We start from the raw sequence: 17,644 nt of genomic DNA, 5'->3' as shown, positions 1-17,644 counted from the left end.
CAAAATAGGATTTAAAGATGAAAATAGTTCAAATTCTGGACCTTTTATGTATCTAATATGTGATCTTGGCATTACTTATACTCTTTGAGCCCAGTTCCTGCTGTGTAAATTGTCAGTATCTTGTCAATCTCAGGGATAAATGAGAATAATACGAATAAAACAGGCACATAGAAATCACTCAGTAAAAAACGAAGTATAATCATTATTTCAAACTCTTTAGCTTTGCATGCACAATCCCTTTACAGCATGGCCTTTACCTAACTCTGTGGTCGTATCTCTGGTATCTTTCTGCCTAAACCTTTATGACTGAGAAACACAGAAACGTTTGTAGTCACCTAAAAATGCCATGCTTTCACCATGACTTTGCCTATTCTGCTGCCTCAGCTTGTTATGTTGTTTCTTCTTTTTTTTTTTATTTTTTGTTTGTTTTTCAGCTCATCATGGGGGTTATGTTGTTTCTTCTTGATAGAGTATCTGACAAAGCATTTCTTTTCTGATATCTGAAGCATGCGAGGGTGGAAAAAAAAATTCAAGAGTCAAATGAAATCTAAGAAAGCCTTCGTCATCAATCCAAAAGAGTTAAAACCTATCATACTGGGGAGGACTGAGTGAAAAAAAACCCTCAAGCTGTTTCCCATCCCAGCTAAGAAAGTTAATAAAAGATATTTCCTCCCATGTAGATGGCAGAGGTTAGAGCCACCATCAAAGATACAAACTATGTAAGAGTAATAGTCTTTATCTTATCTTATTTCACCAGTCTATTTCCTACAGAAATCAGATGGACCTTGGCGAATGACTCTGGACTATTTCCACCTCAACCAAGTTGTAGTAGCTCTCATCACAGCTTCCATGTCAAACATGGTTATCATTATTACAACAGTTTTATAAAGGTCCAGGTATACGATATCAATCCAATAATTTAGCTTTTATTCCAAACAAAATAGAGAATTCAAAACAGTTCACATTCACAGTGAATGAACAATAATATTTACTTATGGTGTTTCCCCAAGGCTATGCTAAATCTACTGCTCTCTTTCATAGTAAGTCCTAAGATACGTGGACCATTTGGACATCCTGCAGAGTATCACCCTTTATCCCTTGTATCAGTGATATCTGGTTGATTGCAAAGGATGAGCAAGAGGTGCCAATAGGCTCCAGGTCTTAGTAAATTATATGTGATCTACAAGGTGGGCGAGAAAACCCATTATGATTCAGAAAACTGTATCTCAGTAAAGGTTTTAGGGATCCAGTAGTCAGAGGTGTGCTAGGACACCCCTCCAAATGGAAGGACAAATAGCTACATCTTACATTCCCTTTGCAAAGAAGGAAGCCCAATGGCTCATAGACCTCTTCAGATTTTGAGGTAACACATTTTACTATAGGATTACAATATTGCTCCATACCCTATACCAGGCAACATGGAAAGCTGGTAATTTGAGGTAGACACAAGCTGGGGTGCCAGAGGCCTTCCCACTTGGGACCTACAGTGTGGCAAATCCAATGATGTTGGAGGTATCAATAGTGGGGACAGATGCAATATGAGGATTAGTGGCAAGCACTGGTGGGAAAAACACAACGTGTTTGTGGAGAAAAGTAAATCCATCTGCAATGGAAAATGAAGTGCTTTGGGGGAAATACCTTCCGTATATTTCTGATCATTGATAGAAGCAGAACACTTGACTAAATAACCATGGTGGAACTTCTCATTGGGAAGTGGATTTATTTGGACCCTAACAGTTATAAAATTGAGTGCATCCGACATCATTCCATTGTAAGATGGAAATGTTGCATCTGGAACCCAGCCCAAGCATAGCCAGAGTTAGACAGTACACTGCACAAGCTATTAGTCCACGCATGCCATGTCCCAAAGCTGCACCAGCGCCCCTTCTTCACCTTCCACCTAAGGCCATTGGGAGTGGGGGGTGTCCCATAATACCAGCTGAAGGAGGAGGAAAGACCCACATTTTGTTGATGTATCAATTGACAAAAATCCAAAAATGTATGACTTCATTCCAGCCACAATTATAGGTAATCTTAAAGGAAAGCAGAGAGAGAAAAATCTTCCTAGCAGGTAGATCAGAAGTGGTGTATTTGATCATCCATGCTATGTGGAAGGGAAAGCAGCTCAATGTCATGTGTCTACCATGATACCTCCTTCTTTATGCAGTGGGTCTCCTGCCAGATCCTGTATTTTGTGGGAATACATGGCTGGGAATCAGACTCTAAGCCCTTAGACAATAGTGCTGGCTGAGGTTTTGTGAGCAATGAAGGTAAAACATACCAAGTAGAGTTATCTTTCCCTCGAAGTACTAACCACTGGCTTTCCAGGATAGAAGGGGACCAATGCAGTCACTGACCACCAATAGGCCAGGTGATTTTCTCAGGTAATAGCATCACATTGGGAATGCAATATTGGTCTGTAAGGTTGGCAGGTGGGACATTCAGAGACAGCAGCAGTTAGGTCAGTCTTAGGAAGTGGAAGTCCATGCTTGTAAGTCCACGCATTCCCTTTATTTATTTCACCATGGCTATTCCTTTCGTTTTCCCCTTGTGCTAGTTCTGTAGTTGCCAGTGGTGATGGCTGGCTAATATCAACTGGATGAATTATCTTTTTGATCATTTAGTGCCTCTTCCCTGGTCTGTGCTTTCTGTTGGACATTAAGATATAACATAAAGATCTTAATACTTTGTTTCCACTTCTGTATGCCACTATCAGATCTTCCAGTTCTTCCTTCTATGTCTCTGATGAGACAGCTGGGCTGTTGACCACTGCCCAGAATCTACATATAAATATTGAATTACCTTTCCACATAGCATGGATGACCAAATATACCACTTTTGATCTACCTACTAGGAAGGTTTTTCTCTCTCTGCTTTCCTTTAAGATTACCTATAATTGTGGCTAGAATGAAGTCATAATACATTTTTGAAACATGCGACTCAAGTGCCAACTTAGAAAAAATACTTTGTAGAGATTAGGTTAGATTCGAGGATGTACTACACATACCGAATTAAAGAACCTCAGTATGGTACTGGTTCCAATAGGCAGAAGACATGAGTCAGGAAACGAAGGAGTAGAAGCTGGAGTAGCCCTATTTCATATCACTTCTAAGGACCCATTGATGGACTTCATGTTTCTTATATCCATAACTGTAGGTTAGAAGTCATGGTCTTCAAAGGAGTTCGCTGTTGCCAAGGACACACCATGTACCGCACTGAACTACAAAGCATGACTTCACCCTGGGCACTTTGGACTCATCCTGTCCAGGGACCAGCAGGCAAGAAGCGAAGGGCAGGACATTTGATTTTGATCTTCATGAGAACATAGTGCTTCTTTCAGTATTTCCAACTATGAATACGGTTGGAACTCAGGTAATCCACTTAGATTTCCTTAGGATGATCCATTGCCTTGCCCAGTTAGAACTGTGGAATGTGCAACAGCCCTGGCCTAAGAAAGGTGACTGCTCAGGAGTCAGGACCCTCCTGCTGAGTTCAGGACCCTCAGGAATGAGGGCTTAGATTACACACCGTCAACTAAGCCACCAAGACCTGAAGGAAAGTTAGAATGGACAGTGAAGATGACGAGTGTCAATCTCAGCCCTGAGAACAACTGCAGTGATGGAGGCTGTATTTCTTCATACCCACACCTCCCTCCCCCAGGTCTATGAGAACCATGGAGGAGCTGCTTTCTGAACATGTGTATAGATATGCTACCTGTCAGTGGAAAGGGTGCATTAAGGCAGCCATGGGCTATGCCACACAGATCTACGTTCAGAAGGGAATTTGCTAGGACAGTAGCTACTTAGTTCACAAACTCCAACAGCTGTACCTTAGCGACACACCACAGGATCCAGTCTAGGGCCCCACTCTCCCCAGGCTGCTCCCAGGCGATGACGGAGCACAATGTCAGGTGCAGGAAGTACTGGAGCCTGACATTTCTGCCCCTCAGTGGGACCCTTCTAACAAGTAATTTTGCTCCCAAGCTCCCCGTAGGTCTGGACCAAGATAGTTCCAGAGCCACACTACAATTTGAGACTCCCCTATCCTATTCTCCTTTCTTCTCTCCCTTCTCAAGCACTGTGCTTACATGATGCCGAGACCCTACCCTACCCTCCTGCTTCCTCTCCCCTTTATCCTCCACAAGCATTTCCCCCAATAAATCCTTTGCACTTCTAATTCTATCTTGGCATCTGCTTCAAAAAGTGTAGTCAATTTTATCTATTTCTCAATTCCAGGTCTTTACGTACTCTGTTTTGTCTGCCCAAGAACTATCCTCCCCTCATCTGGATGGCTTCAAGTTTGGCCACTTTGACCACAGACAATAGATGCCAGCTCAAGCATCACTTCCCTCCCATAAACCTTCCCTGACCTCCCCACCACCCACAAGTCTATGTGCGATGTCTCTGCTAGAGGGTCCATGTAACAGTTGACACTTCCTTCTCTCCAGCATCCCTCTGATGTGTAATTTCTTTTTGTCTGTCTGTATCCCTCCCCGAATAGCAAATGTCGTGATGGAAGGATCTGTATTATATTTCATCATACCTAGTATCTACCACAATGCTTCACAATGCTTGGTCTTTTTTACGGACTCAATATGTATTTGTTGAATGAGTAACTAGGCACAAAGCAAGAGAATGAAAACCATGGAAACCAACCAAGAGAGGACTCAGAGATAAAGGACACAAGTAAAACTTAGAGAAATTCCACTGACTTCAAAAATGCTCTCTAGGCACTTTTAAAAGGCACCCTGCAGTTTCAGAAATGAACAGAGCCAGAGTTATTGAGGGCATTGACCCACTCAGGCACAAATCTTCAGAACACTGGAGTTTAGCCATGACATTTTTTTCATTGGCAATGTGGTCCGTGTTTGCTGAGTTTAGGATGAGCCCATCACTGCACGCTGGAAGTAACCCAAGCCAGATGATGCCAGATATTGTAACTCCCTGGAATCACAGCTTTATTTTGGGTCAGAGATAAGAACCACTCTGTGTATAAGCAAGTTATAGCACTAACTCAAATACACAAGGATTTACACCTGCCACCTGAGAAAAGCATAGAAGCAAGTTTCTCTATGAAGTTATTCCTCAAGATCTCATTTCATCTGTCCTTCCCATTTGCTCTTATATTCATTCCTGTCAACTTGACCCCAGATTCTAAGTTTTATACCCTGGATTCCATGTCTGCTTCTAACATTATTGGTGTTAGTGACTCTGACTTCTCTCCTCAACTTTTCTGCCAAGGTTATCCATTCTTTCATGGTTTTGGCCCCTTTGTGTTCAAGCTATTTGTGTTCATCTTTGAGTGAAGATTCTCCATTCTTGCCCAGAAGAAACCCAACTCTCAGCCTCATATACACATCATTTCATTTAGGGGTAAAAGAAAACCCATCATTGTAATAATATTTATTTTAAAAAAATTACCATCCAGAAGCCATGAGAATTGCATTCATTTTTTTTGAGTTATCAAGAATTACATGCATGAGTACGTAGTAAAGTCTGCTAAAATCAACAATGGTTTGAAGGTAGTTATTATGAAGCCATCAGGAACTGATGTCACTTCAATTAGACACCAAAAGTTGACATGCCCAAGAATGTAGCTTATGCAGATTTTGGCCTTTTTTTTTTTTTTTTTTTTTTTGAGACAGAGTCTCACTCTGTTGCCCAGGCTAGAGTGAGTGCCGTGGCGTCAGCCTAGCTCACAGCAACCTCAAACTCCTGAGCTCAAGGGATCCTCCTGTCTCAGCCTCCCGAGTAGCTGGGACTACAGGCATGCACCACCATGCCCGGCTAATTTTTTCTATATATATTTTTAGCTGTCCATATAATTTCTTTCTATTTTTTTTTTAGTAGAGGTGGGGTCTCGCTCTTGCTCAGGCTGGTCTCGAACTCCTGAGCTCAAACGATCCGCCCACCTCGGCCTCCCAGAGTGCTAGGATTACAGGCGTGAGCCACCGCGCCCGGCCCAGATTTTGGTCTTAATGTATCATTTTCCAAAAAAAGAAAGAAAGAAAAAAAAAACCCCACCTTAAATTATCAGAGGGACATTTATTAAAAAGAGCAAGAATGCCCCAAGGTAGAAGAATGTTTCTCTAATCACGTTCTTACTGATTGATCCATCCTCCTTCCCCAACACGGAAGCTGGGTGGGTTTGCCAGGAGGCTACACAACCTACAGAGGTGAGCAGGCAGCAGAAGCACTTCTTAAGTACAACCGTAGTACCTCAACACAGAGAGCAAGATCTGGAAAGGATGTCTAAATAGAGCTCTCACGCCAGATGATCTTAAAGGGAGAGCAGCGCAAGCGTGTCTGGGGCTGAGGTGGGGAACCAGGGACTCAGAGGAAAAGAATAGTAGGATTAAAAACGACAAGTAAAAGGAGGACCAGGAAAATATTAGAAACAGTAACTTACAGCCCACAGCCCAATCCAGATGTCAATTTATGGCACTGCAGTAGCCACTGCACAGAGAGGTTAGCAAACTACATTTAACATGTGTGCATTTCATTTTATTTAATGTTTAAGCTCTTTAATTCTTTGTGTCTATGAAAAGTCACAGTCAGAAAATCCAGATGGACTATATTAATCAGAGCACATAATTTTAGTGGTAGACATGCTTATTCCCCAAGCCTGGATATATTCCTAGAGTCTCTGCAATGCCTCGTTGTCTCGAGGTAAGAAATATGGTTGGCTCAGCAGCATTTGTTAATTTATGTAAGAAGGAAAATGAATCACATATAAACATATGGAAATATCCAAATGCCAATTTTTTTTAGGTTAGCTCTTTGCGTCCTCATTTTCCTTTTAACCTGGGGTTTACGCTATCAACTTTAACATTAAACAGACTCCTTGCTTATACTTAGTTTTCAAGTGTACGTGTGTGTGTGTGTGTGTGTGTGTGTAGGAACTTAAACATATATATATTTCAGACTGAGTAAAATTAGTGTTTTCTTTGGACAGAAAACTGACAAAGGACGGGAAATCCTTACTCTAGGGTATTACAGTTAAGGGTCATGAACATTTAAGCAGGAGTTGCCGCCACCCAGAGGCGGAAAGCCATGAACTGCCACCCCCCAATACAGTCTTACTAGGAAGGAAGGAAGCCAAGAAAAATGTGTAGGTTGTTGCCGTTTTGCTCATTAAATCAAAGAATGGGAAAGTAATACCTAGATTCAAATGTCACCAGGTCTGATGGTCCTACTGTCGTCATGAATGACGCTATCTATTTCACCTTCTTCAAAGCTACTCGTAGCCAAGTAGAACGCAGCTTTCTGTGATCTAAGCATGACCATCGCCACACACTCCTCCGAGTGCCAAAGCGTAAAAACATCTTGAAAATGAACTCTTCTATATTTCTTCGAAAATATATTTGTTCTGGTTTTGAAGCTATAATGATACTTCCATGGAGACACTGAAATTAATGTTCCTAGTAGCTAGTGATGGCAGCCCATTACCTTTCAGCGTAAGTATCATATTTCCTAACTATGAATTGTTTTTTAGGACACAAAGATATCCACCATATAAATTAGTGCTCACCAATTCAATATGGGTTTCCAAAACATGTACACAATAATTAATTTTAGTGGTGTTAGTGAGTAAAATCCTAAACATTTACTTGAAAACTGTGCTGGGATTATACTAAGGGTGTTCCTTACTATATAAGGTAAAACTTAGAGAAAATGGTATGTTGTTGTTCTAGGACTCCATCACTTGATGTTGCTCTTTGTTTAAGAATCAGTTTCTATAACTGTCCCAAAGCCCAAATTTCCCCCTGGCAATAAATATACAAATGCATTAATTCTAGAGTAATTCTTCTTCCTTACATTTTGGTGGTAACCTAAATTCAAAACTTGCATCACTTTAGGTTTTTAACAACAGAAACCAACAGTGACTCCAAACTCCATTTGTTATTCACAGACATTTTACATATCCATGGCAGGTAGAGGCGTAACTGTTTTGAATTTAACACTTTGAATATACGTATACAAACACACACTCAAACACATACACATGTAACAACTTGAAAGATCCATCAAGTGAAAATACAATCTGTTGGCCAAACCTATGTCAATTTCTAACCAGTTTCCACCTAACCCAAAGAATGTCAGTGTAGAAACCTTTTGAATCTAATAATTTCTAATTAGGTAAGAAAATATAATTAATAACTATTCTGACTCTATCCAAAGCAGTTATTGTGCATATTAGAATACTTTTTGGAAACCCATGTTCAAATCTGCTAAAAGGGAAATGGGGAAGGCTCCATTCATTAGTAGGATAAATAGTTTTGACTTTCAAACAAACAAACACACAAAAAACTCTGACGAAACGAGAGAGCCTGCATTTCTGTGTTGCCCTGTGCTGTGGGTCCTTGTCTTAAAACCCTATCTCTATCCACTTTTTGTCAGCATCTTTCCATTACACTTCTTGCATGTGCAGGGTTATCAGCGCCCTCTACTGGTTTCCTTTCTGAAGTTTAAAAAAAAAAAGGGAAGAAAAAAGAAAACGGGATAGTCATTCAAATCTGGGAAATTTTGCAGTCTCCTGATGAAATAGGAAGAAAAAAGACTTAGCTATGCTGATGTTGCTTGTTTTCTTGCTTGTCTTAATGAACTATTTAAACCAAATGTCAGTTGTGTAATGGTTTATTTCTGAGGAGTTCCGTACCATTATTAAGTCTTATTTCAGCTCCAGGAAAGGAGGTAGCAACATTGAATAACGGGGGAAAAAAATGAAAGTGAATTGCAAAAAAAAAAAAAAGAAAGAAAAAAAAAGTTATTTAATACTGACATAAATATTTATAAATGGCATAGGAAATGGTCTGGTGATACAGGCATGCTAAACTGTTAACAACGGTTACCTCTGGAAGACGACTTGGCTTTGGAGGTGAGGGTATGCAGCAGGGCGGGGGTAGGCATTTTCACTTCTTCCTTACCACACATGTGCACTGTTTAAACTTCCAACAAGGAGACTGTATCGTATCACTTCTCAGCTCCCTTCCTAGTGCCATTATTCCCTTCCAGGCCCCTATCAGCCCTCACCAGCATCCTATCTGCTTTCTCCATGACCTCCCTGTAGATCAGTCTCCATAGAGCACTCAGAGATTCTTCTTAAATAAGGCTTCCCATCATATTTACAATAAAACCCAGTCTGTTTTCTTCCCTGAATTTCCCAGAAGCTATAATAATTCCTGGCACTTAATAGGTGCTTTTATAATAAGGTTCTTTAAATGAATAATGAATAGACAAACAAGAGTATACTAAGGCATTATCTTGCAATCTTTGTAAGATCAAGTATTGAACTTGGAGCAACAGTAAAAACTGGTTGCCAACTAGCAATTCAAATCTACCTCTCTGGATCTTACTTGTCACATGAAATCCACAATGGTCCTGGGACTAAAGTTTTAACGAAACATGGTCACAAGAAGTTCTTGCACCTGGACACACAGGCACAAGCACACCAGCTCTGTGCCTACTATAGATGAGATCCTAACTTAAGCTGTTTTCTGAGGACATTATACAAGTGGCAGAACTCTGATAAGTACAGTTCACATTATTAAGCATTTGCTATGTGCCAGCACTGTGTTAAGCATTTATAAATTTCTTTAGAACTTAAGGTATATTCATTCATTTATACTTCAAACAACTCTCAATATATGTGCTATAACTAAACTTAATTTACAGGTAAAGAAAATGAGACACAGTAACTCGGTATCATTTCCAAAGTCACATACTCAGTAAATGACACTCTGGGACCCAGACTTCTCCTATATTGTTTCATCCGTCTAAGGCACCCCGGAACAAGTATAGTCACCAGAGGAATGCCAGGTGCTGAATGGCTTTGTCTAAGCAGTATCCACCCTGAGACTCAGAACACATCTTCCCCTCAGTCACACGGGAGATGGATGTACATTGTATAAAACTGGGCTTCTGTTACAGAGGAAAACGAGAGAAATGGATATGAGCAAATGATGGTGTTTCTTACAAAATGAAAACTTGTTGACAGCTTAAATGTCCACCGCTAACACATGGACAGCTAAGCAAATGAATTTATAATGTATCATAAAGGTAAAAGAAAATTAAACCACTGAAAATGATGACAAGAAAAATGCAGAGATACACAAATGCAGCGAGAAAAATCAGAAAGCACTGTAATTGTAATTATGCAAAATTGCCCATACATATGGACAAGAATGGGAAAAAATTGTGTGTTTACTTTTCATTTTTAGATTTCCATTATTCCTGATTTATTATTGTTGGTGTAGCAAAGAAGAAGAAATCCAGTAATCAACATCAATTTTCCTGAACATCTACTCTAGACAAAAGTTCTAAATATAATATAGTCTTAGTAATAGCCTAAGAGAAACTGTAAAGAATGTTTATCACATACTGAAAATATTGATACCCACAAAAAGCACATGATTTGTTATATTTCTCCTTATGTTCCCTACCTATCATTTGCTTAGAGTAAATTTTTCCCTTTAATACAACACATTCCTCAACTCCAGAGCCTGTCTTCTCATTACACACTTACTTCAAAATTTAATCCATGTTTTCCCTGGTCCAAACTATCCAACAATCCTTAATTCTGTGCCTTATTAGCCATTCTGTGCATGCAATGTTTCACAGACACTACTTCTTTTGGATAAATGGAGTTATTAGTTCATGGAGTTGTCACTAATACAGTACTATAAATTCCCAAAGTTGTACAACTATAACTGGATTAAACGTCCACAGGTAATTTAATTTGTCCAGAGGAGAAGGGAGTAGAAAAAGGTAGTGGGTTTGGGGTATAGAGAGGTAAGAGTGCTTTACTGGCATTATAGCCTATTAACTGTAAAATTTAAATATTAAAACGTTAAAATCACATGATCTTCCTATGATTGTTAAGTTTTATGTAAATATATTTTGTGTGTTTATGTATGTTTGAATGTGATGTGTACATAGCATGCTGTAAATGTTCTTATCTTCATCTATGTGTGTGTGTGTGTCACACATCAGGATCTAATCAGGATTTCAAATAATTCAACTTGGTATTTTGCTGATATTCTCTTCTCTATAATGTTTAAAATTCAAAACACAGTCAGTAATGTCAAGCATTAATCTACACACTGATCACAGTATAGTTTTAATCATATTCATGCCAGACAAGTTTTTCAACTGTACAATGTTTGGCCCAAAGGATTCTGTATCTTTCAATATTGTTGGCAACAAGATGGTGAGAGGGTCAAAAAATAGTCAACTGAATTTGAAAGAGAAATTCTCCTAACTAGAAAAGGCAAAAGTTAACTTATCTAGTCAAATTATGTATGATAACTCATCTAATCAACAGTGCTATACATCTGAACTGGAGAAATGAAATTGGTATTTAAGAGAGATGAGTCCAATATTAAGCATAGACTCAGAGTCTGGACATCCACCTGGTCCTTCCTGAGTCCTTAAAGCTGCCATTATTAAAAGCTCTGCTTTCCATGACTCATCATGGAAGAGATAAAATAAACCAAATTTTATGGATAAATAGGTACGGTGACTGTTCTAAATCGCTAAAATGGTTTATAACAACATTTGGTTTGCCGACCCCATAATCCTGGGAAGACAATCAAAACTCTAGGTCCATTTCTGCTACCTGATGGACCACTTAAACATTTATAAAGGGATTTTATTAAATCGTCATTTTCAGTACATGTTTTCTGGTTGTACAGAAGTTTTCCCACGCAAAATGGCTGGCGTTTTAACAGTAGCTAAAGGATTATTACAAAGTGTGTTTTCCTCCTTGGACATTCCTGGAGAAATCTCCAATGATAGACGTATTTGTTTCACGGGACAAGTTGTAAAATAGTTAAATAAGGTATTACAGATTTAATAGCGCTGAGACTGGAAACCCAAAATGATGGTGACTGAGAGTGTCACTACAGCCCTAAGTTTTGGTCACACTCTCACCTCAGTAAGACCGTGACCAAACAGGGGAAATATTTTTTTCAACAAAATTATGAGAGGCCATTGTTTTGTACTGAGATTGTGTCCTAGACCCCAACAGACCAGACCACAGCAAAATGGAGTCACTCATGCTAAATGCAATAATCCAACTAAAACTTTAAGAAAACAGATAGATCCCATAGCAGACCAGGTTTTATTTTTCTCCTGAAATCAGAAGAGTCCAGCACAAGGAATTCCCCGCTACTCTACCCTTTGCAGAAAAAATAACCTGAAGTCCTTGTTACCAATTTACAAAGCCCACTGTTCTGCTATTGCCCAGTGGGATTTGAGACCAGACAAGTACATTGATGACAGTGACAGGGTGGTATCAATGCCTAAAGTTTTCGTCAACCTCTGAAAATTACCATTAGTTAGCCAAATTACCTCAATTTTAAGAGGTTGACCAAAATGGGGGGAAATTGTTAAATTAAGTGTAGCTTAATGCTTCCCCTTTACATATTCTAAGTTTCAGCCTTAAAGTTTCTTCTCCCTACATAGAGAACTATGACCTAATCGGATGTGTGAAGAGACTGGTACCGACTTCTGTGTCAGTCGCCAAGTTTCAGCCCATCAAAGGTATTCAACTATTCAAACTGTGTTCAAATACCGCCAATACTGAGCTGTAACCACTGCGGCTGTTTGTGTACCTCACTTCCACTTTCTGTCCACAAATCTGGGACTATGCCTGAGCATTGCCATCTCTGAACCTGTTCTGCTTGGGGACTGCCCAATTCACGTATCATAGTTGCTCAATTAAACTCTGTTACATGTAATTTTTCTAAAGCTTTTTAACACTTGTCTCAACATGGGTAAATCTTGCAAAAACAATGGAGCAAATATCAGAAAGCTACATACAGTATTTACAGAAATGTATAATTCATGTATTTCTTAAATATTTAATTTAAATCAATACTATGTATTATTTAGGAATGAATTAAGTAACTGGGAAAGGCAATCACAAAATGCAGAGCTTGGCTACTTCTGGTGGGGAGAGAGGACAATGTGATTGGGAACGGGACAAGAATAGAGAAAGCTTCAATTGTATTTGTAATGTTTTTATCTCTTAAGCTGGTTCAAGTATGTGAGTACGTACCTATTACATTAGTTTCATCATCTTCTCAAATCTAATTTTTTTTCTCAAAAATAAAGAGTATAGAATATAGAATCAATGTGTGAATCCCAGGTCCATCATTACTGAGTTACTTTGAACCCCTTAATGAACCTGTCTGCAGCCCGGTGGTCTGATCTAAAAATAGTTACAATAGTAACAAACTTACAGAGATACAGTAACAATTAATACACTACTGTTAAACACATAGCACAATGCCAAAGGCAGAAATCACTCCATATGGGAGCTGTTATTACCTACACGTGGCTCATCCCCTGGAGTTGTCTCTCGACCCTAATTATCAGGGAATCACGTCTATATTGTCGTGCAAACGTGGTTTTCTCGGGGATACACACTAGTTACTATAAAGCTTCTGGGACCTTTAACGCCTTGTCACTTATGTCTTTGGGGAAAAAAAATGTACCACATTTAAACAGTCTAGTGACATTGAGTTAATTTTTGAATATACAAGCAAAATTATCAGAGAAATCTCTCCTCTTTGTTAATTGCAACATAAGCAGCTCTCTCTAGTCAAGAACTAATTGGAGGCTAGCATTTAAGCAAAGTAGGTAAATGAGCTATTCATGGAGCCTTAGAGGTTTTTAATAACTTTCCTCTTCTCCAATAAATTAATGTGTTGCTCTTGGGAGTACTTAAGCTATGCTCTAACAGACAGCTTGTAATTTTTTTTATTGCACTGTGTTTCCTACTGAAAAGAGAAAAACAAATATACCTTTTAATGATAAGCAAATCAGCAGAGGATACTCTTTCTGCTCTTTTGACCCAACCTGGACCCAAAAAGTATCTTGTTGTGTAAAAAGAGAAAAGCCTTTTCACCTGCTTCATCAGTACTGCCCAATTTGTCATTTTTTTAATTTCATTTCATTTCTAATTAAAAAAGGAAAAAAATCTTTTTAATATTAGGATGCCAACCACTACGATATTGTCTTTGTTCTTTGTCTACCTATCTAGTCTCAGATACATAAAATTGGTAAGAAAAAAATTTTAGTGAAGATGACCCCTAGGTACACCACTGCTAAGTCCAACTCCACAGGCGAAAGCAGAGATGCTCTGTCTCGCTGGCTCGTGTACAAACCGTGCATGTTCATCTTATCCCTTCCAAATCCAGAGGAAATAATAAAAATCCTCCACAGACCATAAATGTTAACCAGAAAATCTTAATTACTAGTTTCAGTTCCAATATTTTTCTCTTCACTTCACTCTTCCAATGTTTTGTTCTTTTGAGAGCAAATGAGACTTTCTATCCTGAAATTACATAGTCTTAGTGGGAACATGAAGCCAAACAGACTACAACTAGGAGAAAATAAAACAATACAACCTGTGACTGTACTGGCCAAACTGGGAATAATGTCACTTTAGGCGACATCCTCCGGCAAGTACATCCCAGATGGAAATGAGACGTGGTTCTATCCCATCTCACTTCCCACATTCTCTTCTTGAACCAGAATATCTCGTTCCAAGGCCGGCTGAGTTCCCTTCGTCAAATGAATGTACCATCTCAGCAGGGCAAAGGTGTAACAAGCAAATGCACATTTGAAGAAAAGGCCAGGATTGTTGTACTGATATGAGATAGAAAGAATAAAGACACATGCATTAAATGGCAAAGTACATATTATGTTCAAGGCCACCAAATCACAATGAAGAATCAGTAACAGTCAATATCAACATACCACAAACATAGCATTAACTTTTGACATTGTAAAGAAATAAACACATAAGCTCTTTGTAATTATAATAAGTCACAGGGAAAGATAAATAGGAATACACTTCCCTTTCAGAAGGAAATTGCTGTGTCTATTCTTAATTGTTCCCAGGGCTAAGTTTTAGATGGTGGTTGATTCTGCCCCGTCTTTCCTCTTCCTCTCCCCCTGCTGTTTGGATATGGCAGGAGATGTTATCCTAAAAGGGAGTGGAGGAGAGGTAGGGTATTTTTGTACTTGATAGCACCTCTTATCAAAAAAAAGTATTTAGAAATAGGATAAAAAACCTTTAAACGTACTGGAAAGATAAGATTGATGGGTTTAGAGTGTATTCAATGTTTCTCCTATTGCCTCAGATACATTCAACATTTATGTTAATGTTAATTCAAATAGTTGTCATTTTAAGCTCTTGATTATGCCCAAGGATGTATCATGATTGACAAAGTCCTTTATGGGTATCTTTTCTGTGTGGTTTTATTAACATCCATTGTGTAGCAGTTGTGAATTACATATGGATAGAAAGATGATAGAGTGATTGGAACCATGTGAAATTGTCATTTTTGTAGGTCAAAAATGGTCAAACATGCACCTGGAGGTCATCCAATGGTTATGTCTTTATACAGAAAAATATGGAAATAAACAGAAGTACAGAAGCCCCTTAATAGAGTGTCAAACAAGTTTCCAATTAATATCTATTGAATAAATAAAAAAATTACATAATTAAGTAACAGATAGAAGTCTATTGAGATTTACCAAATAAACCAAATAATGTTAATCCCAATTGTTTTGGAGACAGTAAGATATCTATTTAAAATCACCTACATTTCCTGTATTGTCCAATTTATATTTTCATTTTAGGATTCCCAAGTTAAAATATCCTACAAGTCCAGAAAGCAACACATTCACTACTGCAAATCCCAAAAACACAACAGTAGTGGAATGACTGTTCTTAACTGTTTCCAATGGTAGTAATAAAAATAAAATTGTAGTAATATTTCTTTAATTGAAATTCTAAATTATGCCCCAAATAGGAAAATCAGCATGCAAAACAGTTTACTTTGTAAGATCCTGTGCTTTTAAACCTACTGATCATGTCAACCTGCATTCTTAAGCCAAAGCTGATATTTTTCCTAAGGATAATATACAGACCAGTGTCATTTAAGTTTTATGAGGAAAATTTATATTCAAAGGAGGAGAATAATTTGTTTTAAGTCCCACCTGAATTCTCTCCTAGCAATCAGGTTTACTTCCCTACTTCTAAGATTGTTGTTTGTTTTTTTCCACTATGCCACCCAAGATGTATAGACTTCTGCAAATGGACTAGAAAAAAAAAAAAATAAGTAACAAAGCTCTTTGCTTCTTCAAGCTTGCAGACCAGGGCTAGGAAATCTTAAGCTTACCCTCTAGATTTTCATTTTCAAGCTGATACATTACATTTTTCCATCCCTCTTTACTTGATTGTTGAACATTAGGCAACATTCATCATGAAAAGGGGCTTAGAAGCCCTCGTTCATCTACTTTGCTTTGTCTGTTAGTGCTTTTCTCTGAAGCAGAAGCTCTATAGAGGAGCAATTTGGGAGTATTTTTGAAAGTGCTTTATTTTTAAAGCAGTGAGATGAATTTTAAGGAAGGATAGATCTTGAGGCCACTTGTTTCATCTACTGTTACTACAAAACTCTTCTGGGTGGATGAAAAAGTGGCCATTGGGCAAAATTTATCTCCCCCACTGAGTAGGAAGTCCAGTCGAATATCCTATTGATTTCACTGAGCTACCTACCCCCCAACGATATTTAATGAAGTTGGTAGTCAGAGCGAACAGACACAGCGTATGTGCCACAGACCAGATACCTCCAGTGTAACATTGTGTCAGCTCTGCCTCCATCATGGGATGATCTATTTCAATAGCATGTGAGAAACCATGGATCTCGCAGGTAATAGATAACTCCTAAGTAATAACATCCAAGAAAAGCAGAACAGAAATCACTTGAATACTGGTTTCCAGTCCCTGGGATTGAAAATGAGCTTTCGTGGGAGCTTAAAACTAAAAAAGGATACATTCTTGTATTCCACAATATTTATATCATCTACTATGAAGTCTGTGTATGTTGATTAAAGATAGAAAAAGCAATGGATTTTATTACATGTAAACTGTTTCAATGCTAACACTATATATGATATTGACAGGCCGATTCTTAAAATCCTAGATGTAATTTTCCAGCACATTTGACCAGCTAAATACACACATTTTATATATATATATATATATATATATACACACACACACACACACACACACATATATATGTATGTATGTTTTGGCAACAGGTTTCACTTCATTGTCTGTGGTTTTTAAAACACTGAAAGAAATACAGAGGAAATCCTCACAAGAATGAAATCATTACAGCAAGTTCTACTTGTGTATTTTTAGACAATCAGAACAATTCTTTGAAGGCAGTTGTGGTAATAATTTTATGCACATTTCCTCTATTGCCTGTGCCTGGAATCTGCCCTGCTCTGGCGCCCTGGCTGGCTGCCCTCCCGTAAACATTGCAAAAATGAAATGCTGCCACAGAGAATTGTCTTCGAGACAGGCCACTCTACTAAAGCACATGCCACAGGGGCAGTTTGACTTAGGACAACAAACCACTTCATCAGATACGAGAAATGCAAGAAATGACGATTCAATGAATTTTGAGCCTTTTTTCCTTTATCTGGGAATAGTAATGATGTTGTGGTTGGCGAGGGTGACTGTGTGTTGAGCACCTAAGAGAGCCTATTGAGGTAAGCAGTGAGTTCAGCACTGAACGTACTTGACCTCTTCCTTGGAGTAACAACTACAGGACTGGTGT

This window comes from Eulemur rufifrons, chromosome 27 (genome assembly GCF_041146395.1).
Source record: "Eulemur rufifrons isolate Redbay chromosome 27, OSU_ERuf_1, whole genome shotgun sequence".
NCBI classification, from domain to species: domain Eukaryota; kingdom Metazoa; phylum Chordata; class Mammalia; order Primates; family Lemuridae; genus Eulemur; species Eulemur rufifrons.
Note: the sequence above shows the minus strand (reverse complement) of the source record.